Source organism: Bactrocera oleae, chromosome 2, assembly GCF_042242935.1.
Source record: "Bactrocera oleae isolate idBacOlea1 chromosome 2, idBacOlea1, whole genome shotgun sequence".
Lineage (NCBI taxonomy): Eukaryota > Metazoa > Arthropoda > Insecta > Diptera > Tephritidae > Bactrocera > Bactrocera oleae.
Window position 1 is genome coordinate 93,899,289 of NC_091536.1, and position 24,224 is coordinate 93,923,512.

Genomic DNA, 24,224 nt, shown 5'->3' on the forward strand with positions numbered 1-24,224 from the left:
AATTCAACACGACTGCTTAAGCCCCTAAGCGGGAGACGGACCGGCAAGCAATTGTGGCGCAAAGATCTGCCGAGTTGACAGACAAGCAGATAAATGAACAGTTGAACGAGATAGACAGTTAGCGGGACTGGCTGAAGGTGCGGGTTTTGATGTTGCAGAAGACAAATAAGCGAATAGTTAGAAGTTAGACAAAGGAGTTTACAAAAAACTTATAGACAAAAGGTGACAGCGTTCGCAAGGTGAGACAAATGAGTAGACAAAACGTTGAAGACAGCCGTTAGCTGGCGGCAAAGGAGTTGAAAATAATAAGCATTAAAAAACCATAACAATACAAACTGACGAAAACAAGGCAAAAATAATTCCTTCCGAACCACAATGGTGAGGGATTGAGCTGCATACATTTAAACAGGTAGTTGTACTACCGGAACACACTGCGGCAACTTTCTCAAAGTATTTGGTGCTGAAATTTGCAACATTTTCGCAAGTGACATGCAATTTGAATGTATAATCTGTGGAAGTTAAAAATATATGTATGTCTAGGCATACTGCTATTTATTGCAATTAAATATGTTGCAGTTAAATATATATATATATATATATTATACATATTTATTTATATAAATATATTTATGGTATATAGATCCCAAGGGAGAGTATACAAAGTTCAGATACTCATTCAGTTTTTATGCGCTGGTGCCGTAATCTTTATGGACTATTGAGTATTTGCTCAACCTTCCTCTTAGTCCATCTTTTTTTCGGAGCTACAATTTATCTGCAATCGGTATCACGTTATGTAATTAGAAAAGTATGTACATAGAGATAGAATGGTAAAAACAGAACGAGAGGGAGCAAGTGTGAGATAAAGAAAGAAGGTGTAAGGGAGAGATCGCATGGGAAATAGTGCGACAGAAAAGGAGAGTTTTGAGCGTAAAAATTTGATTTGAAATTGAGCAAAATAGATCCGAAACTGCTGCCATTTCTTATACAAATATTGTACACATTTAGGAATAGTTTTTTTGCTAATACCTCCACCGGGTCCATTGGACTTAAACAATTTTAGAAAGTAAAAGAACTAACAGTTTTTACAAGAAAATTATGTAGAAAGTATACTAAAATGGGTAAATGTGTGATTTTCTTAGAGACTCTTCAAAAATAAAAACAAAATTAATGTAGAGACCTCTTAAAATCCAACTAACACTTCAAAACATTAGATGTTCTCAACCATGCGATATTTTGCAACATCAACGTAAGCTACGATTCAGCCCAAATAGCGCGCTACCTTATTCTCTCATTCCGCTCTTTGCCAATCCAAAAAAGTTTTGAATTTGCGGCGAAATTTTGCAAACCGAAAAAACCACATTGCCGAAAGTGGCAGTGCATTTTAATGTTGCAACAGCCAATGAGTAAAAGACGAAAATGTAAAGAGTAATGAAATACGAATTGCAATTGCACTCAAACCTCTAACGGTATTGTATAAAATTGGCATAAATTGTATCTGTTGCAACCACAGTCATGAATGATCAAACCCACACCTCCGGGCTGACGCAAAGGATAAGGGACTCAAAACATTTGCTAACTGGCTGGTTAAATACACTTCGACCGCAATTTCTATACTTCACTTTTTGGTGGTGCTGGTAATAGTGGCACCAGAGACACGAAAAAGTATTGTTTTCGAGTTGTTACAAAATGTTACGCATCGTGTGTGCCTGTGAAGGTGTTCAGTGTCCAAAACTTATTTTCAAACATATTTTCGATTTGGCAACGCTGACAATTTACTGTTCACAAACTGTGTATCGTTGATGTTTGCGATTGCTACTGAGAAGGGCCAGAGAGTTCAACTGAAAAAAACTCAAGTTGTTAGAGAAGGTAAAAAAATATTTCGGTTTATTCGAGAGCCATTACTCAATTTTAAAGCGATATAAAAGTTGTCAGCTTTCTTTAAGTGAAATTCTGGAATAGGCCAGTATTTATTGCTAGTTGGGAAAATTATTTTTGTATAGATATATATAGCCATAATTCATTTGCATCTTAAAAGTTCTCGAATCATTGCCTACATTTAGGATGAAGTTGAAAAATATTACAAGTAAATCGATAAGGTACGAATAGAATCTAAGCGGCTTCAATAGAAGAAACATGTCGGCTTGGAGCTTCTTTCTTTTCCCAGGAGAAATTGAGATTTTGAGTAGTTTTAAATAATATTTTGAACGTGTATAGTTAGATTATTTATTGGACTTCCTCTTTTAACTATTTTGAAACGTATCTTGTTCTTAGCCTCTGCAGAAATTAAAGAAAAACTATTTTTCAGGTAAATAAAATCGAAAGTGTGTTTGTATTAATTAAGCATAAGTTTAGTATGAAAACCACTATCTTAACAACCTGTAATACAGCTCTATACCCGCTCGTGCTTAGAAAATAGTAACAAATAACTTTTATATGAATCAAAAACAAGATGAGTGAAGCGGAGCTCAACCAATCTAATAAACAGAAATATCAACATGTCATGCAAATTGCCAATAAAAGACCGACTAAAGCAAACAAAGTAAAACAGGAAATGATAGAAGAAGCTTGAAGGTAGAAAACCCCTTGTAGGGAAAATTATAAGTAATGAAAATAAGTGAAAAAAATTATTACTTCATGCACCACAGTAAAATACAATAACAAAGGAAAAAAGTGCATAAATTTTCCATATGCCGCTTAGGATGGGTGACGAATTTGTATGGAAACTTTTCCAGGCCACAAAACTTTTGTAAATAGGGCACTGCTTTCTCGTGTCAGTCCACTTAGATTAACTTTAAATTTGGGACTGAAATTGCGGCTTAACGTCAAACTTTTTGATACTCTTTGTACTGAGACTGGTATAGTACTGGTCTTACAGATCGACCAAATCATATAGAGACCGTTGAAGCATCTTTACTTTAGTAACCACCAATTTTTGTTGCCTACATTTGTGCGCAAAGGCAAATAGTCAGACAGGTTTAGTTACCCGAAATGAAAAATTTTCTGCAAAAACTATTTCCACGCAGGCAACTTAAAATATAAGAGAAAACGTTGCATACGGATGTGCAACCAACTCAAAGTTGAGTTGCACATAGCTTATTGTCATTGCTTCAGCTACTCTTGTGGTTGTCTTTACCTCTTCTGCCCCAGCAGCATGCGTCACCGCTATTCTCTTGCTGATGTGCAACATTTGTGGCAACTTTGTTAAATGAGCACGAGTGCGGTGCATGCAACTTATTAAGATGTCGACAAGGCAGCAATTGTGGTTACGAGCAGCAACAAGCAATGTGTAAACTGTGTACGCATAACGATGTACCTCGGGTGAAACGAGCGTAGTAATGAAGACGAAAAGAACCGGGGAAGTAAGCAAACACAATTGGCAAAGGGAGCGCATAGTTACAATGTAAGTGTGCTTATGTAGTGGTGCGTATAAGAAAAAACGCCATGTTTATGGCTTCCTTACACATACATCTAATTTACGCATATAATATGATCATTGCACCGCTGTCGGCAGAAAAATGTTACAAATAACAACAATAACAAAAACATGTGCTTAAGCAAGAGCAAGCGGGCTGACATTAAGAAGAGCATCCAACTTAAGAAATTGAATTGCTAGTCGCTTGGTTGCTTGCTTGTTTCGCTACTTGTTCGCTTGACATAGAAAGACTCAACATTTAATAAACCTGACAATGCAAAGTACTCTGGAAATTCTAGCTGAGGTGTGTCGCCGTGACGCGAGGCAACGGAGTAAGCGTCTGGTAATAAAGCAGCCACCCGTATATTGAATTTCTTCAAGTATTCCTTCTTATTTCTTTTCTTAGCAGACAATTTGTCATTTTAATTTTCGCTCCCTCTCTCTTTCTTTCTCTCTCTCTGTCTTACAAACAAATATATATATTATGTTTTCATTAGCTATTGCAAGCACATGTGCATATTACATACAGTATATAAATTACTATAGAAACTTAATATTGAAAGAACATGATTAATATAAGTCTGAATCTGTTGGCAGTCTTTGCGCTTTTTATTCTTTCGTATAAAAGCTGAGGGAAAACCGCGCTTTTTTATAACAGAAAATTATTTCTTTCATCAGTAAAATGTTTTTTCGATGCACTATTTTGTCCTGCCCTTAGGGTCGTACCAAAAAATTTACGCGTTGATGGAAGAAAGTTGGAGTCATTAAAAGTGGCAAAGGCAAACCGAGCGCTCATTTTTTCAGTAAGCTTTCTTTGCTATGTTGCAAATCCATTTTTTTGGGTTCGTACGTAAATCCATCAACTTTCTATTCTCTCGAATAGACTAATATTTTCAATAACATAATTTATAAAATATTACGTTATTAAGTTTTAAACATACAAGCAAACTAATAAAAAATATTTTTATATTTTTAGTTTAGATTTTGAATGACCAATATATCTTCGTATATACTCGTATGTATATCAAAATTGAACTAAAACTAATATACGAATATTCAACATCTTGAGGGCCTCTCTGACATTGATGAAGATCCTCTTCATACCATTTGGCGCTCATAAAAATATCCTGTCCTTACAACATTTTCTCGATAGCCGTTTTTTTATTATGAAAATACCTGTGACTTATGTTAAGATATTATACAAACACGCTTATTGACATTCCAATAGAGTGGGAAAAAACTCTTGTCAAATACCATGAGTGAACAAATCAAATAACAGTAATGATGCAAGAATGACTATAATAAAGTAGTTTATATGGTTTTCTTTATAAAAAACGAAGCGAGTAGAAGATGTCGAGAAGAGGAATAAATCAAGGCCACCACATTTTATTTATTTTGGTCACTCAAATAATAAATCGAAACTGAGAAACCTTAGCGCTTGCATGACTATTAGCACAGTTATATTACAAACACTTCCTAAAAGCCAAGATAAATTATTTTCTACACTGACTATGAAGGGATAGCAAAGTGATTTACACACATGAGAGCGACAGACAAGTGGTAAACCATACAAATGTGTTGTGATTAGATGAGATGAGATTGTAAGGAAATCAATAATATTGACAAAAACGAAGAGTGAAAGTTATTGATGAATTCACTTAATATTTCAATACTGCTTTTCAATGGACGCAGCGGCCACCGCCACCTGTTCGCTCCGTGTTGTATTGTGGTTCGTGTTAGTTCGTTCATTGCAGACACAACGCTTGCTTGATTTGTGGCGCTGTTATGACCTTTACAGTTGTCAATGCTTAAAGAATATTTCATTCGAAGGGGCTTTGAGAAAGTGTGAACATATGTAGTGTTATTTTCCATACATAAATACATATTATATACACCTTTGCCATATGTGTGTTGGCGTCTGCTTTTGCTGCCAATCAAATAATCACTTAGGTGACAAAGCCCGCAGCGTATGAGCCGTTAGTGAAGCCGCGCAGTGGTCAGATAACATGATTCCCAGGCATTATTACAAAATAAGTAGTTTTTTTTTATAGTTGTCAGCTTTGATTGCTGATACCATTACTGATAGTTGCTAAGTAATGGCTGTAGGTTTTAGTGTTATTATATGTACATGTTATTATTAGATGTCCAAAGAAGTGAAAGTTTTTTTTTATAAGATTTTCATCACAATTGATATGTTATCGACATTTTATGTATATAGTATCAGTTATCGATAACAATCGATAATAATTTAATACCGAAATATTTGAAAAAAAAAAGTTTGTTAATCTTGCAATCTTCCAAACTGTTACAAATCCAAGTAGGATCTGAAAGACAGCGACATATTTTATGTATAAGCATATTTTTGTTTCAACAACTTTACAAAGGTAGTAAAAAACAAGGAAAAACGTTAACTTCGAAGCTATAATATCCTTCACGTATATAAAATATTCCTTAGATAAATTTGATTCCGACCGTTCAACTTGTATGACAGCAATATGCTATAGTAGTTCGATCTTAACAATTTGTTCAGAGAATACACTATTGCTTTAGGTAATGTTCCATGCCGAATTTCCTGAAGATATCTCGCTACATGAAAAAGTTTTTCATACAAGAACGTGATTCCGATTGTACAGTATGTACGAAAGCTATATGCTACAGTGGTCTGATATCGGCCATTCCGACAAATGAGCGGCTTCTTGGTGAGAAATGTTCATATGCTAAATTTAAGATCAATATCTCAAAAACTGTGAAACCAGTTCGCGTATATACCGTCTGTCTGTATATATGGGCATGGTTAAATCACCTTAGCTCATCATGCTAATCATTTATGTATAAAATATATTTTATAGAGTCTCCGACGTTTTCTTCTAGGTGCTACAAACTTTGTGGCAAACTTAATATACCTTGTTTAGGGTATAATTAAATAGTACACAATGTAAGAAGCTGTCAAGAGCTTCACAAATAGAATGGGAGGAGTTTAGAATTCTTAAATTACAAAGTGACATTAAATTTCAATAAATTATGAACATAAATTGGCAATAACTTGACAACACTTAGGTGAGGATTTGTCGTTAATTTAATATAAAAGATATCGATATATATAATTACACTTGTTCGTATGTAGCTTGAACTGTTCAATGGGTAACAAAATGGTATATGATATTTCTTTCAATACATATCTCTAACTTTTCTGAATAAAATATGGTCTTTTTAAAATTATGCATATCAACACCAATAGTATGTTTCTACTTAAAACCTTCTTGAACGCTTGTGTGTTTCACGAATTTTTAACATATTTTTTTTTAATTAAAAAGCTATGATTTATAAAACCGAAAAATAATCAATTTTTATTGATATTATTAATATTATCGATACAGGTAACTATATAAATGAAATTTGAACTCACCATAATAAGAAAAAATTGGACACTCTCTCATTCAGACGTAACTATCTGACAGAAGTATATATTAAAAAACCGAAATTTTAAATTCAGATTCCCGATACATAACAATACAATTTTAAATTCATTCAATAAAAAACATTCATATTATTTTGTTGCATTTTATTATTTACCTGCTCCTATGACAAGCGCTTTCCAGTGTCGTGTACCACTTGGCGTATGAGTGACATTTTGACTTTAACCAATTGTGCATAATATTGATTTAAACAATGAAATTTATTGACGAGGCAAATACACCACAGAAAAAAATATTGAAATCACTTTACAACATTTCAAAAAAAAAACAAATGGAAACAACTGCATTGATTGATTTCAAGTGACAACGACAGCCTTTTATTTAAAGCCTTTTCAAAGCGGGGTACATGCATATACATATCTACATACATATGAGCATATGAAGGAGGCATTTAATGATTTCGCAAAATTAAACAATAATAAATGCAAAATATTTACGTTAATTGACTGTAATTAAATCGAATTTGTATGACATTTAACGGGCATTGATTGAGTGGTTAAATGGTTGGCCAAGTGCGCAAGGGAACAACCGACTAGTGGCTTTTAAAATGAAGCAAATTATTTACTGCTTAATAATAAAAGTCTTGTCGGATCATTTGATTTGTGTTTTGAATAATATATAATAAATATAGTTTTAAAGGAATTTATTTAGTAATCACTACTTCATTGCACATTTATGATTTCAGCTGTTTTATGAGAAAACACATTAGTTTTCTTAACTAGTGTAACGAAGTATAATTTAAAGTATTTTTCATTTAAATAGGAATAGAATCTAAGCATTTAATTTTGTTATGGTTTGTAATACCTTTCGTTAATGATTCACTATTAAAATCAAAATTACTTTAAGATTTAAATTTAAAGAAAAAATTCGTTGATGATTCACTAATAAAACCAATATAACTCTATAATCAAAACAAAAATTGTAATTTAATTTTCAGTGCAATTTTAATTATAATAAAATTATTTTTATATTTTTAAATCTTAATTTTAATTTTTTTTTAGTTTAAAACTAAACTGAAAATTAAATTAAATTATGCTTTCCGAAATAACAAAAATATAATTAAACTTAAAATTAAAAATAAAACCAAAATTAAATTTAACATTAAAATAAAATTTCAGTTAAATCAAAATTTTAAGTAAACCTAAAATTAAAACTTAAGTATAAATGTAAACTTTGAATTAAATTTAAAATTAAAACTAAATGCTTGTTACATGTAAAAATATTTTCTGATTATATATTTTTGAACAGGTTCGTTGTATTCTTATTAAAAATTAGTAATAGTTCTCTAGTTATTTAACTAACCTCAAATAATTTACTTAGCAAAAATGCATATAAGCTGATTTTGCTGTACTCAAATTAAGTTGTATTTCATTGGCGAAAACTTTGGCATTGGCTGCTATCTATTATTCGCCGATTTTAGTTTTTTCTTTTTCTACCTCGCAGTACAACGCAGGAGTCCATTTGCTTCCACAGCATTTCCCAACTTTGGCAACGCCACCGTCATTTACAAGACTAATTGCAGTCAATTAATAAAGTTTTTACTTAAAAAGCACCAACGCGCGTTGGGCAACAGCTCACAAGCGACCAAACCAAACTGCTTTTACTGGCAATTCGGAGGCATGCAACATACCATACGCACATACAACGCGTGCTTGCCACAGCGAATAACAACGCAAGACGCAACAAAACTCATAAAAGCAAAGCGAAACAACATCTAAACAACATTCTATTGCGGCCGTTTTCTGCAAATTGCGTCTTAAAAGGTTTCTACGGCAACTTTTGCTAGCAAATAGTCTGCCTTAGCAACTAGCAGTACCAAAAAAAAAAGGAACGCACGAAAGCGACAGCAACCATTAAAGTAGCAAGCGACATTTGTTGGCATTTTTTGGGCTTTATGTAGATTTCTGTCGATTTGTTTTGGTTTTTTGCTTTTCTGCACTTCCACTACTTTGCTTAAGTATTCGCTGAGGCCTAATAATTGGAAACAGTGAGGAAATTCTACCATGTTAGGCACTTGTTGGTAAAAACAAGTGCTGAAGCAGGGAAAAATTAAAGGCTTAGTCTAATAGCACAAAAGTTTTCAACTCAAAAGTTTGTCTAGGATTTGACGCATAATACTATTTCTATGTGTCTTCCCCACTTTATATACACATACTGGCCGTAAATTATTTTAATCCATGCGGACTTTAATATAACTGTGCTTTGTTAAAAAGCTCCAAAATAAAGTAATAAAAATTGTCATGACACAGACTGAAGCAGTCTTTTGTGAGATATAAATATATATACGTTTTATAAAAATACGCAGCGCTGAAAGTCATTTATGAGTGATGTCATAATTTTCTTTAAACCTGAAGCTTAAGTATGGCATATACTACCAAGGTAGCGATGGCATTAATAGCAATATATACAAGTATATATATATTCCTAAAGAACATTTACGATACATTTTTCGGCATATAGATCAACTTTTTATTTATCGATAATATGTTTTCGGTTAATTGCCATATATCGAGAATTTCTATCAAGACAACACAAAATTGCACATTTTAAATTTTAGTAATATCAAAATTCTATGTTTTAATTTTAATCAAACAATGTCTTTTTGAAGACATTAAGATATTTTTTGTGATACTAAATTCATAATAAGAAACAATTAGCAATGTTTCGATATAAGAAAATATCGGAGTTTACAATAGGATACTTTTTATCCTTCGCGTCTTAAGAATGCGATTTCGGTTATACCAGTTATATATTTTAAAGTGAACAGCAAGGGTAGCCTTAGCAAATACATTTTTGATAGCCTGAACAGGGTATATTAATGTTGTTACGTTTGTAACACCTAGACGGAAACGTCGGAGACTCTATCAAATGATCAGCATGACGAGCTAAGTCGGTTTAGTCATATCTGTCTATCTGTATACCATATTTGCGATGTATATAAATTTTATAAGCAAATCTGTAAAAAAAAAGAATATATAATTAATAGGGCTAATTTAGCTACTTTTTATTAGTAAATATTACTTAACAAAAATTATTGTCCAATATACATATTTATATATTATATATAAATTAAGACCAAATCGATATAAAAAAAACTTTCCTATATTGGCTTTTTTTATGTTCGTGTGTAGTTTGATGTCTATATGTCAAATAATATCCGTTTGACAGCTGCTTGTTTACGCCACGGACAGTTTGTCTGACAATTTTCATAAGAGAAAAAAATTTGATAACGAGTATGTTTGAAATTTTGTGTAACCAATGGAAACACGCTCACAAAATTACTGAAACTGTTACAGCAGTGTTTTCGGAAGTCTACTTTATCACGGACACACTTGAAAATCGTCATGTTGGTATCAGAGAATTAGCAGCGGATCTCAACATCTTTTATGGGTCTATTCAACACATTTTGGTTAATGTTTTGGGTATGAGCGTGTCAATGTTAGACATTCATCACAATAACTCAATCTTTTGCAAAAACAACGTTGTGTAAAAGTCGCAAAATATTGTAGTTACTTGACAACATAGCTGTGGACCCTACATTCTTCAAACACATTATTGCTGGTGACGAGACATGGATTTATGAATATGACGTCGAAACTGTCTAACAATCTTGCAAATGGCGCTCCAAAAATATTTGAACTAACTCAAAATCCAAGAGCCTATTTCGAAAACGAAAATAAAGATTTGTATTAAAATACGTGAAATGTATGTATACATGAATATCTAGTTATTTTCAGTCCAGCAATTCAGTCAGAACTTTTAGACACTTGATCGCAGTCGCAATGTCTTATATGTATATATAGCAGATATATATGTATAGCAGAGACTTAACAATGTTTTATGTAATACACTTCTTTAAGGCAACACTGATACTGCCGTCATTCAACCGACAACCGTCGTATGTCAGCGCACAATGCAGCGGATAAGAAGTATAAATAAAAGGAGAGGGAGCAACAGCGATTCGAGGAAAAATAAAGCCTACGCAAAACTTGCCACGTTTTCGTTGTCAAAAAGTAAGACAATGCGAATCCAAGAACGTCTCTAGCGCCAGAATTACTGCAAAGGAAGAAACTAAAAATACAACAAAACGAAAAAAAAAATACATAGCAACAGAAGTGCAATGCACCGGCGCCGGCTAAGAACAAGCGCTGTTTCCAGTTACTAGGCTCTACGCAGATCTGTCGTGACACAAAGCAAATGAATTTACGCTAAAGTTGCTTATATTTACGCTGCAAATTTATTTTGCCGCACGCGCACACACACGTACATGCAGCGATGACAAACCGGAAGAGCTTTGAGCCAACGGAAGACGCCTGCTTTGGGGCAAAGAAAGGGAAACCGAAGTTAAGCTCGCTGGTAAAGCGTTTAAATAGCGAAATAGCAAAGCCTCACAACGGTCGGAGCGCTCATTGGAGCAGCAGCGGCAGCGGCAGCGTTGCGTAAGGTTGGGATTTAGCTGCCACTTGTCTTTGCATTAACTTCGTACGAAGGATCTAACGGTTGTTTTGTTTTTTTTCACTTTTGGTTTATTGCAAAGCTGCTGTCGCTGCAAATCTTAGGCCAGTTTATGTTAAGCATTGGTAGTTGCTGTTTTTGGTCCTCACTTTGTTACGACGGCCAGCGGCTGCTGCCAAGGCAGTTTAGTCTTAACTAAAAGTAGTTAATCTTTGTTTAGCTTATCTCCTGCCGAGCGCGCTACAGCTGACGGCACACACAGATACACATTGATATGCATTAAAATATACGAAAATGTTTATGTGTGGAATTATTTGTTGTTGATATCGCACTAAATACGAGGTATATTTTCAGTGTCTTACAAATGTCGTTTTAAGGAAATAAATTCCGAAATTGTTGCACACTTTCGTGCTTTTGTCAAACAATAAAACTTCATTTCCCAAATTCTAGCGTAACAAGTAGAAATGCATTTGCTTCGGCTAACGTGTAAAGATAGCAACTAAATGAAGTTGAATTAAAAATAAGAGATAAAAATTAATTAAACAAAAGTTAAACTCTATGCAAATAAATAGTTTTGAGCTTATTTAGTGCGACAGCAAGATTTTAAATCTTGACTTGCTGATTATTAGCTAAAACCCATCAAAGGCCAAACTTTGACATTTTTTTATGACAAAACGACTTTCTTTCTTTCAGGCTGCATTAATCATGTATTTGAGTGTATAAAAAAGTTTATATTTCAGAAAAAAACGTTTACAGAGCACACCGTTCACAACTATTTTATATTTCGATATCTTTGAAAATAACATAGCAAAATTTTAAATTCATGTCGCAAATAGTTTTGAGTTACAGCTTTCTTAAGTTTAGCCTGAGCGGCAACAATCAGTTCTACCATTTTATTTTTAAAAGTGTTTTTCAGATTTGCCTGAGTGATTACGCAAAGTTAAATGAACCGATCACTAAAAATTGGTTAGGCTTCATGATTTGTATATAGTTTTTCATAATTTACTAGTTTCCAATGATTTACTAGTTTTTTGATCTGATCAAGAAACGAATTTTTGTAGACTAAAAAACGAAAAAATTTTGCGTAAATTTCAACTTTTTTTAAAAACCCACCAATTTGTCAGTTTTTGATATTTTTTTAGACGGCAGGTTATTGTTCAGACAATATTTTCTAGTAGATAATATTATTTTTATACCCTGAACAGGGTATACAAGGAGTTCACCACTTTCTGTATAGTTTTGCTGTTATTTAACAGAAATGAGAATTTTTAACAACGTTCTCTGACAAAATACGTATCTACCAATATAAAGAGAAAAATGAAATGAAATGAATGAGAAAACAAGAAATACAAATGCCACTTCACAAAAACTGCTCATTTGTAGAAAACGGTGCTATCGACCAACTATAGCATATAGCGTTTTACCAATCAGCGTAAAAATCATATTTTTCGCTGGGAATTAATATTTTTATTATTAAAATCAAAAATGTTACTCATACGCCATAGAGAACTTATATGAACTTTTTTATTTTTTAAATTATATAAACCTTCTCTTTAAACCGCCGTCTTCAATGTGACATTTTTCATAAATCAAAGAAATGTGTGACACTCACCCACCTATATACATATCTACAAATACGACCATGCAATTGTAATTATATATAATTTAATGCAATTCAGCTAATTAATTGGCTTGCGCTTGCACATCAGTTGCTCATTAACTTAATTATGAGCTCATAAAAATGTCGACTGTAAATTGAAATTTAATTTAAAATTTTTGTAAACAACAAAGGCAGCAAAAATATATGTGCAATTTGTTGGAGCACGAACTTAATTTGATGGTTGTCAATGGCAACCAAAAAATGCCAGACAAACAATTGGCCAAAAGAAGAGCTTTAATGAGCGTTGTGAAGAAGCAACACATATACTTACAAATACACAAATGGTGATAATTAGTAGGTGCAATATATGTACGAGCATGTGTGCAGTAGACTAAAAATAATTGCAGGGGTTGTGAGGTTGTACAACTAAATTTTTTAAACTTAATTTTTTGGATTTAACTCAAAGCTTTTAGAGGTTATATTAAGATTACAAAATCGTTGTTCAAGACGATTATGGATACTTTAAAAAAGTATGTTTCATCACAACACTTACAATAAAAACACTCGCTGCATTTCTGATTGAAACTCAAAATTAATATTAATTCAAATTCTCTGTGTGAGAGTGTGTGGGCACTCTCTAGAAACAAAATTAATTATTTTACTTTATTGTTTTTGTTACTTTAAACTTCGCACACACTAATATTAATTACACTTGTTGCATATGGCGCTCTGATTATTGCCTCTGGCATCGCAAAAGCCCACAGGCATTGGAATTCGCTGGCATTCTTCGAATAATTACATTCGTGTCCATGTGTGTGTGTGTAAGTGTATTTGTAGGCTTTAAAGTGAGTGAAGTCTGCAGGTGATAGCTGCATTTTCATTTAATTACAAGTACACTTTCTGCATTTAATTAAAATATCATGTGTTGCGGTTAATTATTCAAATGGCTTGATTAGTTCGGCAAATTCGTGGAATTTTATTGAGACGGGTAATTTACATATTTTGAGAGCACAAAAAGCCTGCTGTTTGCATACTATTTAGCAAAAAGACAGAATTTATATGAAACTTGAAATGTATTACATACAAGAATGTAAATATGTATAATATACGAGTTTTATCTTTAATCTTTCGGGATTGGAGAACAAAAACAAATAATAATCATCAAATAACACTTTGTTGTTCTTCAAAATATTCTTCATTAAGATCTATACACTTTTGTATTAGTTTGAACCACCTGTCGAAGCACTTTTGCCATTCTAATTGAGGTGTCTCCAAAACATGCGTTCTGAAGACAACAACCGCCTCTTCTGCTATCGAAAAAAGTTGACCTTTTGGTTCATTTTTACGTACGGGAATAAAAAGAAACATTCGGTGCGAAGTCAGAACTATACGGTGGATAACTTATTAAATTGATGCTTTAAGTGCTCAAAACTGCGATTTTTTAGTCAATGTGCATTGGTGATGAAGGGTGGTCTGTCTTCGGCGGTTGGTTTTACTGATTTCCTGAACGACAACTGACAACCAAATGGTTGTGTACCACTCAGCATTTACTTACTGCGGTACTCCCGTGATATGGTTGCACTATGTTCAGTGTTTGAATTGCTCGGTACGCGAACAACTTTTGTTGGATTCACGACTCAACTGGAAACACGCATACAGTCGACTGCTGCTTATTTTCGGGCTCATAAGCGTAAATCTACGATTCATCACCTGACACGATGTTATAGGCGTGTTTCGAACCCCGTAACGTTTTTTTTTTTAACGTTTCTCTCGACCAATCGACACGAGCGTGCTTTTGAGCGATTCACAAATTGTGACAAACGGCGATTAATTTTGAAACATTTTGGTTTTCCTTGCACCTGCATAAAATCTCCAAGAGTTTTTCCGAAAAAAGGTGCCGACGATAAAAAAGATTTTTAAGCTTCAAATAATCTCAAATCCAAACCCCGAAAATATGTGTTATAACTTATGATTGACACAGATAATTATGACGGCCTGGAAAAAAATTTATTTAAGAAGGTCGTGAGAAAATTTCAAGTCGATCGTTCTTGTCGTTCTTTTCTGACCAACTGTAAAAACAGTGTTTGGAGAAAAACGCATTTAAAGTTTTTTGGAGCCAATTTCACGACGTTAGCATTTTACAAGTACGTTCACATCGCCGAAACTATTTTCGTAGAATATCCTCAAACATATGCACATTCGTTGTTATATACAAAAAATATAGATTTTTTTAAATTCACAAGTGAATGTATGTAACCAACGCCGGGGTTGGGCTATTCATCACATTAAACATCTTAGAAAATATGTGGAGTGTATATATATATATATATTTCTAAAATATATCATATAAAAAAAAATTTCGATTATAAAAGCAATATTCAACTACACCAAATAAGTCTCTACAAATGTCTTATCGATATTAGAGGAAAATTTTCCTAAACAATTCCCCATTGATTAACACCAATATGCGAGCCTTTTCCAATACAAAATTTTTAAAATTTGAAAAGGATTAGCTTCAGCTTATAAATTAATAAAATTTGTCTGCAATTATAGGAATAAAAGTGACGACCGCGAAAAATCTCAAGGTCATACCAAAACTATACATTTCAAATTTTGTTCGTAATTTAGGATGAATTTGTGCATTAGGGTTATTTCCCAACTTAGTTTTTTTTTTTACCAACGCCGCCTGCAGTTTCAGTTTTTACAGTTTAAGCAAAATTATCCAATGTGAAAATCTTTGAAAAAATTACATTCTAATATAATTCTTCTTAACTTTTTTCATAAAACCACTCATTTAAAAGTTATACGTACTGTACATCAAATGACCTGAGCAATCAAGCAAGTACATTATAAATACTGTGTTGCTCATACGACATGGTGTACTCTATGAATACAGTATATTTGATTCATAACTTTAACTGCGTATAACTTCTAAAGAAATGTCTCTATAAGGAAAACCATTAGACCAATTTTTTTTAGAGCGGGAAATTTTGTAGTAAAATATTACATTTTCAAAGGTCTTAAATTATTTGCTTTGGAGATAAAAAACTTAATGCAAAAGATCCAAAAATTCCATGTTAAATATATGGAAAAAGTAAAATGATTTGGGCACAGTTTAAATTGGAAATAAACGGTTTGTTTATATTGGATTCTATTTTATGACAAAAACAGAAACTTCAGACGGCATCTGAAAAAAATAACGGACATCCTAATGTATATATATATATCAGATTTCTCAAGTAAAAATACATTGAAAGAGAAACTACTTATCAAAACTGCAAGATAAAAAAGCGCCACTATCATTACGATATTAATAAGGTAGAGCTCCACCCACACAAACATACATGTTTATAAACACACTCGAGTATAAGTGTACAAATATATATACATCATACACGACTTCCTATCCTCACAACTAAAGCACATAAATTTATGCGATAACCGAAATAAGTGCGCCGTCATGCAACACATTCATCAAATGAATATGAAAGAATATGCTGCGTTGTTATTGTTGTTGTTGTAAACTACTTAACACAAACCTGAGGTCGCAACTGCCAACGCGCTTATGAAGAATGGCAAACAGCAATTTACTACCCAAACACATCAAGTTTAGCCACTACGCATACGAAAGTACACAAGTGACATACACACACATACAAACATAAGTGTGTATGTATATATATTTATAAAGCACACGCCCCTTCGATAAGGCACTGTGCGCCGTTGAAGGACGATAACAATGTGTTGTGACTGATAATAATATTTATATTATTATCGTCATCAGCAGCAAAAACAAAACCAAAAGCAACAACAGCAGAGCAATAAAGGCGGCATAATGATGACAACAACAATGCCAGTGGCAGCCAATTTTTTTTTGTGCGCGTAAAGAACAGTAAAATTGGCGAAAGCGTTGAAATGATCAGTGGCATCATCGAGCTCATTAGCATCAACACATCAGCAGCTGTTTGATATCAGCGCAACAACAACAACAATGACAACAACATGCAATAGTAGGAGCATGCAGCAGTGGCAGGAGCCATATAAGATGCAACAATAAACACAGAGAAACGTTACAACAACAATAACAATATTAACAACAACTACGACTTATATACAACATTAATAATAATAATAATAATACTAACGGTAACAGTGATAATATGGCTTGAAACAAGCAGCTAACAATTGTGCGCGCGACACACAGCCACGCGCACTAAAACAAGCAATACACACACGCACACATACAGTCAAATATTCCAGACGCGCCTCGATGTGTTTGCGCATTTACATTTTCTTATCATTTGTGCTCTGCACCTTTTCAAATCGTATCGCCCAACTTGAAGTTGTCACTTATTTATGAGTTGTTGTTGTTGTTCTTGTTCTTCTTTTTTTAATGCTCACATACAAATACATTTGCATGCCTATGCCGCCGAAAAAACCAATAGTAATTTGCATTCATATGCAATGTGCACACTTTCAGGCGCGAATTTGCATATGAATGTGCGAGTTTGTGTATGTAAATATTCATTTGCCTGTGTGAGTACACCTGCTTTTGTGTGTTTTTTTTCTTCGCCCGGCGCGCATCTTACATGTTAACACAAAGTTGTTAGTATTTATTTGTCACTGCACCCATATATATTTCAGCTGTATTTTTTTACTTACTACACACACACACACACCTGCGACAACAAGTGACACAAGCCATTACGCAAAACTTTCGCAACAACAAAATTTATTTCATTCATATCGCTTAGCATCGTTTATCATTTCATGAACGTATTTCTTTGTTATGAGTTTTCCACACAAAGTGGAGGTATGGAGATGCCGTTAAGCGAAGTGTCATACCTTCGCGCATGCATACAAGTATATGCAAGGTACTTGGTTGTTCAATCAAGTTCACGGCAAGTTCAATTTTGTTTTTTTAGATATTTGCAACACTAACAAAAAATGTTACCATGTAATGTAATAAATGTCGAATAATTAGTGTACTAACTAAAAGAAAAAAATTTGGAGAAATAAACATTAAAATTCCAATTAATTAGAAGAATTAAAATTAAAATTAAAAATTAAAATGAATATTAAAATTAAAATTATATATTAAAATTAAAATAAAAATTCAAAATAAATTTAAATTAAAATTAATATTAAAATAAAAATTAAGTTTAAAATTAAAATTAAAATTAAAATTAAAATTAAAATTAAAATTAAAATTAAAATTAAAATTAAAATTAAAATTAAAATTAAAATTAAAATTAAAATTAAAATTAAAATTAAAATTAAAATTAAAATTAAAATTAATATAAAAGTTAAATATCAAAATTAAAATTAATATTAAAATTAAAATACAACTTAAAATGATGATTGTTTAAATTAAATTAAAATTTAAGAGCAGAAACAAAGGCATAAATTTGGGTATTTGGAACAACTGATGACAACTTTGAATGTCGAACGACTTCCAATTTAAAATTTGCCGGAGGAACCAAACTCTATATATCGGTATATGGTGGCTAGGGGCAAGTAACATATGAACCGATTTCATCAAATTTTGAAACCCAATCAAATTACTAAGTCTAATATTTCCCCCATTTTTATTAATCTGTCTCACATACGAGGTATGTTCAAAGGAAAAGGTAAACTTAGAATTTTTTTGAAAAGTACTTATTTATTCATTAATATCTATTTTGTATCCTTCTAAGTAATCCCCCCCGGATATGATACACTCGTGCCAACCCTTTTTTAAATTCTCGAAGCACATCTGAAATACGTTATTCTGTGTGGCCACAGCTCTTTCTTCGATTCTGACTTGATCTTATAAATTGTAGCAAAACGCTTTTCTTGCATTGGCTTCTACACTTTTGAGAATAGGAAAACGTCACAGGGGGCCAAAACATTCGAGAAGTTTGAATAGCATGAGCCGATTGATATACCAACATTCTCTGCAACTTCCCTAATAGTGATTCGACAATTTTCAAGAACCATTTTCTCACTGCTTCGATTGACGTGATCGCACCTCCAGGATGCTCATCGCAATCAACATCTTCGCTCAAAAGTAAAAAATCGAAGAGCACACAAAAGCTTTACTAACCTTTTCTCTTATGTTCTATACGTGTCCAATTATAACAAAAGCAAACTAGGGATAATCGAAATCGGAAATTTCCTTTGAACACCACTCGTACTGCTCGAAATGTTCGACATGAAGTCAGAACAAAGGCTTGTAAAGAACCAGACTCTACAATTCGCTATATTGAGCTCATTTTTTTAATTCAGAATCTCACCTTGAATTGAAGCAAGTATAATAATTTTTGAAATACTCAATTAGGTATCAACTAGGTTATATGACCAGCACATTTTTCTTATGGCTTAAGATTTTCAGATCTCTAGACCATTTTAATTTTACGATCATCCAAAAATTTTAGTCTTTTGAGTTTCTGATATTTTTGTCCATAATAACCGCTCGTAATATTCACTGATTTCAGAGCCTTTGATTCAGGAATTTTGCATGCACAAGCAGAAGAAAGGTGACAAACTTAGTTGAAACCTTTATGTTTTTACAAAGCTTTCTCAATTTTTACGCACGTTATCTTTAATACGGCGTACATTGAGTCATATTAAAAAATAATATTATTACATAATTTTGTTTTCTTCTAATTTCAGAAAAACCCAGCACTTTCATCTTAAAACTCAACTGTGGAGTTATACCCAACTATAAAGTATATTGCCACATACATATATAGGTGAGTCTTAGCATTCGGGTGCATCGAAGCCATAAAACCCATATTAATAAAAGATGCATTTCTTATAGCAACTTTATTTACGTAGAAAGTTCTTTGTTTGACATAAGCAAACTTAAGTTCGAATTTAGATATTGGAATGACAGCTTTATGTTGTAGTCGACTCTCGATCTCGTCACTCAGATCATTTCTACTCGTATATACACTATATAGGGTCTCCGACGTTTTCTTAATACGAGGCATCCCGATATATGTTGAAAATCTGGCAACCACGGATAGCACGTACTTTATGATTATTCCCCTTTACAACAACAAAGTTTTTCAGTTACATACCAATTTGAACTTTGTAACAAAAAATCTGGAATTTTTTGTTTTTAATAAACAGTCGAAGTGGTTGAACTCGTGACTTTTTTTTCATTTCGGCTAAAGTAAGCCTTTTTAACAATATATGCTGTTACATATAATTAATTATTATGTTAATTTGATAATCTAGCATCTCTGCCTTCAACTTCGTGTCACTTCAAAACTGCCTAAAACATTTCATACAAACCGAAAGTACAGTTTCAAAGTGTTAAATTAATCAAACACTTGCTTTGTCTTCTATTGCATACTTTAAGGCTTTCAAGTGCATACTTAAAAGGTACTTCAACCATTAAAACGCCATCGTTGTGGCTATTTAAAACGCAAAAGTTAATTTAACTTCGCTTAGCGTTAATGTAAGTCCAACAAAACAACAATACGAAAACAAGCAGAAGCAGGCAAACGCCCAAAACATTTAGAAATTTTATGATGCACTGTTGTTGTTGCTTTATGGTCAAACGTTAAATGACTTGACACTAACCATTTTGGCGGCAATATTTGTAGGATTGCAGTCATTGTCGCTATCATTAGCGTAAACACAAGCATCGAAGCAAGCACAATTGCATGTACACTGTTGGCAGAAATAATAGGGACAAACCCATTGGCTTATTTCAAAGCCCACAAAAACTTTTTATCAACATAGGTTTTAATCAGTGGTCACCATGCAACAAAGTTTGCTATACATATTTTGTGTTTATTGCGTTTTCGGTCAATTATTTTTAGAAAGCCGGCGTATATCTTATTTTGTTTTCGTTGCTAGCGTTTTATGTTGGCAAATATAATAGGGAAACTCTCTGAAATTTTTTTTAAAAAGTAACATATCGAATCAAAAACATTTTGTTTTTCAATGTATGCATTAATGATAAATAAATAAATAATAATATTGCGCTTTTAATTCAAAAACGAAAGCTAGAAAAGTAAAATATGAGCCGCGAGGTGCATTACAACCCTTTTGACGGGAAAATGATGGTAAAACTATACAAGAGAAGGAAAAGTATTAGGGACTGCTTCAAGAATATGACATTTAATGTCCTTCACAACGTGAAAACACCCGAAATTAAAAGTACGTTACGCCAAGAAAAATTCATTTAAAGCTTCCAATGACTTTAAAATGAAATTTAATGCACCAGTTGCAAGTCCTAGAGTTTGAGACTAACTTCAAAAAGTTAGATTAGAAACTCAATATACAGCAAAAGCAGGACGCACTTGGTTCGCCCAAAATCGAGGAACATGTTTTGGTAGGATGAGGCCAAGATACACTTATTGGATCTTATGGAAAACCTTATGTTAGGCGTCGTGAAAGACAATAGTTTAACTCTAAATATACAATTAAGATAGTTAAACATGGCAGCGGTTTGACTATAGTATGAGGTTGCTTCTTATCATCTAGATAAGGGATAGAAAGTGTGCAGTAGATTATTTAAACATTCTTAAAATGTTCTTCCTGAAATGTAGGCCTTGTAATTGCATCATTCAATTCCATTTCCAAGTCATTAGAAGTTTTAAAAGAATTTTTCTGGTGGTAACGTAGCAACATTTAATTGAAACGGTTTAAGGTTTTGCCCTCTCTAACTCTAGTTTCTGGCTTTTCCACATCGTGAAGGGTATTAACTATCATGTTACTGTCCCTGATACTTTTTTTCTTGCATAGTTTTACCATCAATTTTCGTTCAAAAGGGTTACAATCATTTCCATATTGTTAACCAAGATTATTATTTGTTTATTTATCCATTAAAACTCGAAATATATTTGATTTTTTTTAATTCTAAATTTAACTTTTTAAACAAATTTATGTTGAGTATTCCTATTATTTCTGCCAGCTCAAACGCAGTCAGCTTAAACAGAAAAAATTTACTCCGAAATTCTAGAAAAAATTGACGGAAAAGGAATTAAACACAAAGTACTGTTATAATATAGCATAATAAAAACTGTTTTTGGGTTTTGAAATATGCCAATGGGGTGGCCGCTATTACTTCTGCCACCACTGTATATATGTATTTGTATAAACAAATATATAATATATAGACATGGTTGGTTTAAGTAGCGTTCTAACCCCACCATCCACCAGTTAAATCGCCAAAATGTCAGTCATCATAATCGGCATGCAAATTCTGTTGATGTTTACCCGCGTAATTGATGTGAATTTACGATTCATTTAGCCAAGCGCCGCCACACGCTTGGACACTCTCCACACACCCTCAACTATATGCCGCGACCATCGATGCCCTGCTGTCTACGACTCCGTCAAGTTAGCTGACTAACAGTTTTCGTGCATTGCCTTGCATGTTAGCTAGCCAAAGCTCATGAATAAGTCTCAGTCACTAAGCCGCGCCGCGCCGTCTCCAGCCGCCACTTGACGCACCAACTCAGCCACTTTCAAAGTGAAACTTCTCCATCCAAAAGTCATTTATTCATTTACTTACTTACTCAGCTTCGGTTGTTTTTCCTTTTATGTTTCCTTTTAAAACCTCTTTTTAGTCCTATAGCCATTGGGATCCACTCACACCATGCCTCTAAAAAGCTCTGTGAGCGTAGGCTGAAAGTCAATAAAACAGAGTGGAGAGCGGGTAATAATGTTTCGTTGCTTGGTTAAAATTAAAATTCGACCAGCAAACAGTTATGAGAGGTTATTGAATATATAGATAATATTATGGTCATATTGTTTGAAAATCAGTAGCACTTCGAGAGGCATTTTCAAAGCCGACGAATGTTTTTCATTCTCGTTAACTGTCGAAAACTAAATAAATAATTGAAGTCGCGAATCCAACTGTTTCCATTGAGAATAATAAATGGAATACTTATCAATATATAGCATGAATATACATGGTAATCAATGGATTATGCCATCTTTCGTGTAATATATTTTCTGCCTGTCCACACACTTCATATTCTCGAAAGCCCTTATTAACTTTATGGTTATACCTAAGGGACGAGTAGCTAAACCACTTGGACAATCCTTGTATTTGGAAATCGGTTTAAAATTTTCGAAAATAAAATAAATATTCGATTGAAGTTTTAAAAGTGCATACAACACGAAGTTCGATAACTAGCTTTTCAAACAATATACAGAAAAATGTTAGAAGTACTCAAGGGAAACATAAAATATATGGTGTTATCAGGTTTCTAAGAACTATTTTTTATTAAGGCCTGACTTTTGTGGAAATGGTTAACATGTTCAATTCTCCATTATACCAAAATGCCATCATAAGTGTTTTTATTCATTCTAAGGCTAATTTAAGTTCAATATCCGTGGAGTTTTCTTTGCAGAATATTGATGAAAGTACCTCTAATCTTATATATAGATATACATATAGAATAATTTACTCATATGCATATGTAAAGAGTGGAGTTTAAAGAGTGCTCCCACTATAATAATATTTTCGCGTTTGCTGGGTATAATTGGCCCAACGAAAACACTTGAAACTACCGACGCTAAAGCAATGAGTAGGTCGAAATGCTCATGCCATTTGCGCCTAAAAATTAACTTCATTATTTTGCTGTTGAGATTTAAGAGCGGAAAAACGCACGTAGACGAGTAGCTCATAAATGAAGATAAACGAAAGAGTGAACGTGGAGAGGAGATTTGAGTGGAACAAGGATGATGATATTATTGAAGGCTGTGAGGGTACTACAAAACCTAAACCACTGCAAACTTGGGCGCCTGATGACACTGCTTGACCTTAGGTACATTTTAATTTTATACTTTTGCCTTAAGCGCGAACCGCCTTCACCCCGACGTCGCACAAATAAACATCACAGCTAAGCGGCTTTTGTATCCCTTTGCTTTGAAGGACCTCACCCAGAGTGACCGTTAAATTGCGCGCTTTGAGCAACAATAACAACGTAACACAATTTTGGTGTGCGGTTAACACAAAACAAATGTAAAACAAATGGTTGACTGGAGCAACTACCAAAAGAAAGAAAACCCGCGGGAATGGGAGGGAAACAAAGGAAGTATGGGTGAAATAACGGGTATTTGAAGGAGTGTCGGCGAATTTGTGTGCTGAAAATTGCACTTTAATCGCTTGCAAAGCATGTCACAAAAAAGCATGTTTACAAAAGCCGGTCGTCGGGGTTCGACTCGTATGCCGCGCAAAGGCAATATAGCGCCAGTATAATGTAAGAACTTTAAAATGCCGACACGTACCAGCTGAGGGTGTTTCAAAGAATTCATTCGCTACTCTCACTTC